We start from the raw sequence: 3,843 nt of genomic DNA on the forward strand, positions 1-3,843 counted from the left end.
TCAATGAAACACACTTCAGTCACTTTTTATTTTATTAAATGATTGCCCCCAAATTTTGCTAAAATCACTTTAATGACACTCATCTTTTTTGTCTTAAGACTTCTCCAACAAGTCAAGTACATACCTTTTCAACTTCTATGTCTGGGCCTCTCCATTTTTCTTACTTCAATAGCTATTTAGCAAATGCTATCAACAGGAGAAACTTTTCAACTTCTTGAGTTTAGCTCTGCGGCTTTACTTTTCTATTTGCGATTGCGAACTTGGGAGAAAGGAAAGGAAGAATATTACGTGGTTATGCTGTGAGCTTCACTTCAAGTCTTCAACAACTCTCGGTTCTATTTTTTTGTGTCAAAAGCTTCAATTTTTTGTTCAACAAATTTCTACCCAACAAGTTGTGAGCTGTCCAACAAGTGGAGATATTGAGTAACATTTCACACTCTATTTTTATTTTTTCAACTGTAATATATTTCTTTGTTTGCTCCATTGCATTTGTTATTGTTTTATCAATAAATTATTTACTTATTTGATTATTTGTTTTGCTCTATTTTATTATTAGATATTTGGATTACTTGTATTAGTTTTAAGACTTCTTGTTATTTTTATGTAAAATATTATAATCTTTATTATTAATTTTAGTTTTATGAACATGAAATTAATTATGATTATGTTGATTTTACTTCTAGCAATGGAAAGATTTTTCAAAAGAAAATCAATATCAAAACAATCATCTTCTCCTCATGCAGTTGATAAATCTGTACAATATTGGGTTCATCCAATACAAAAAGATTTCTGGAATTTGATTTGGAAAAACTTCCTAATGATCCCGATATAAGGCCAAAAAAGTCAGATTATCATCCAAGTGATAGAGATGAAATTACAAGCTATTATTTGTAAAAAGGTCCTTGTCAACTAAAAGAGATTAATTTTCCACAAAGACAATTTGGGGATACAATTCGTAAATTTAATCCGGATTGGTATTTAAAATATGGCAATTGGTTAGAATATAGTCAAAAGGAGGATGCAGCATATTGCTTATGTTGTCATCTTATGAGATCACATGTTGTAGAACATAAAGGTAGTGGTGATGCATTTACAACAGAGGGTTTTACAAATTGGAAAAAAAGTGACAGGTTTCAAGTTCATTTAGGAGGTCCAAATATTTTTCATAATTAAGCATGGAGAAATTGTTAAGCTCTAATGAAACAAAAACAACATATTGATGTTGCCATATGTAAACAGTCTCATTAAGTTAAAGAGGAATACCGAATTCATTTGACTGCAATAGTTGATTGCATTCGATTTTTATTGTGCCAAGGGTTGGCTTTTCGTGGTAATGATAAGTCAATGTCATCATGTAAGAAAGGGAATTTTCTTGAACTTCTAGATTTTCTTGCTAATCACAATGAAGCTATTCATAAAGTTTTGAAGAATGCTCGTGGAAATCTTAAGTTAACAGCTCGTACAATACAAAAAGATATTGTTAGAGCTGCTGCTTGTGAAACCACTAAAATTATACTTGAAGATCTAGGAGATAATTTATTTTCTATTTTGATTGATGAATCTAGAGATATCTCTGTTAAGGAACAAATGGTTGTGGCTTTACGTTATGTGAATAAGAAATGGCAAGTTGTGGAGCATTTTCTTGGTCTTGTTCATGTTTCTAATACTAATGCTCTATCATTAAAATCGGCTTTGGAGTCTTTATTTGCCAAATATGGGTTAAGCTTGTCAAGGTTACGTGGACAAGGATATGATGGAGCAAGTAATATGCAAGGTAAATTCAATGGTAGCAAAAAAGCATGTTGAAATTGCATTGTTTTTTTTAATTTAGTTGCTAATTTGTCTAATGTTGTTGGAGCATCATGTAAACGTTGAGATATTCTTCGTGAAAGTCAAATTGCAAAGGTGAAAGAAGCATTGCAAAAAGGAGAAATCTCCAGTGGATGTGGTTTGAATTAAGAAACTAAAATCAAGAAGGCAGGGGATACTAGATGGAGCTCACATTATGGTACATTACTTAATCTAGTTTCTTTGTTCTCTTCTATGGTTGATGTGCTTGAAATGGTTGAGAAAGATGGCATTAGTTTAGTGCAAAAAGCTGAAAGCATGTGCTTTATTGAATTCTATGCAATCTTTTGAATTTATTTTCATCTTGCATTTGATGAAAAATATTTTGGGGATTACTCATGAGTTATCTCAAGCATTACAAAGAAGTGATCAAGATATTGTAAATGCTATGAAATTAGTTATAGTGTCCAAACAGAGGTTACAAGCTATGAGGGATGATAGTTGCCATTCTTTGCTCACTGATGTTTCATTATTTTGTGAAAAGCATTGTCATTCCAAATATGAGTGATACCTTTCAAACAAAAGGAAAATATGAGTGATACCTTTCAAACAAAAGGAAGGTCAAGACACAAAATGGAAAAAGTATCTAATTTAATCATTTTCAAGTTGAATTATTCTATCAAGTGATTGATTGACAACTTCAAGAGTTGAATAATCATTTTACAGAAGTGAATACTGAGTTTCTTCTTTGTGTAGCATGCTTAAATCCAAGAGATTCATTTTCTGTATTTGATAAGGAGAAGTTGATTCGTCTTGCTCAATTTTATCCTTTAGAATTTTCTCCTGTTGCACTTTTGCCACTAGATAGTCAACTTGAAAATTATTTTATGGATGTATGCTCTGATTGTGCATTTTTAAAACTAGGGGGGATTAGTGATCTTTGCATAAAGCTTGTGGACACCAAAAAACATGTTGCGTATCCATTGGTCTATTTGCTTTTAGAGTTAGCTTTAATATTACCAGTGACAACTGCAACAATTGAAAGAGCTTTCTCTGCCATGAATATCATCAAGAATTGGATGCGAAACTGCATGGGAGATGAATGGTTGAATGATTTTTTGGTTACTTATATATAGAGAGAGATTTTTTGTAATATTAAAGATGAGAAAATTATTCATTGTTTCCAAAATATGAAAACTCGTATAGAAAAATTATGATATGTATTTATACTTTCAAATATTATGTTATATTGTTAATGCAGTAAAATTTGTACATATTGCCCCCACAACAAAAAAATTATGGATCCTTCACTAGATACAGGTATTGTGGTATATCAAAAGGTGTACTCATAATACATGTATTGTAATTCATTAGGTTACATAATCAAGACTCGTGTATTACGACACGTTGATCTATGAGAAGGATATGGAAAAAAATGAGAATAGTTGAGAAATGCTGAGAATGAGTGTAGCTAGTTATAGAGATACACTGGGGGTATAGAGTCTAGAGAAGATTTGGAAAATCTTGGAAAAATGATGGTGAATGCTAATTGCAAATGGGTGCACAATGATTTGCTGAAAGTGAAAGCATTCATAGGCCACACACTTATTTCCTGACGAGACTTCTAACTATATCTTTGCTAAAAGGGGTCAGGTTGGTACACGTGTATCCATGTTGCTGCAGCTATCTATGCTATGAAGTTCTCAAGGAATCCTAGGGGCAATGAATATGAAAGTGTAATGAATGTGAAATTGTGATGAACATGAAGTAGTATAAATATTGCATGATTATAATATATACATTGTAACATATTGATTAATGTTGTTATGATATATTTTGCGACATATTGATTGATGTGATAGAATGCATGTATTATGACATTTAGATTATTGTACAAAATGTATGTCATAAATAATTACAAAATAATTGATTTGTTGGATGTGTGCTCTGTTTTGATAATGATTTGTGTGTTTGAGTGTTATTATTAATCAATATATGTTAGAAATGTGTTAGCTAATATTTTCTGTACTATATAAATTTTATATCAAATAAAGA

General features: G+C 31.1%; 1 pseudogene; it reads left to right on the plus strand.

Annotated features, from left to right (window-relative positions):
• Nucleotides 1-664: 664 nt before the first annotated feature.
• LOC113855193 lies at nt 665-2,924 on the plus strand (annotated as a pseudogene).
• Nucleotides 2,925-3,843: the final 919 nt, after the last annotated feature.

Source organism: Abrus precatorius, unplaced genomic scaffold (assembly GCF_003935025.1).
Source record: "Abrus precatorius isolate BTA unplaced genomic scaffold, Abrus_2018 Scaffold1, whole genome shotgun sequence".
NCBI lineage: Eukaryota > Viridiplantae > Streptophyta > Magnoliopsida > Fabales > Fabaceae > Abrus > Abrus precatorius.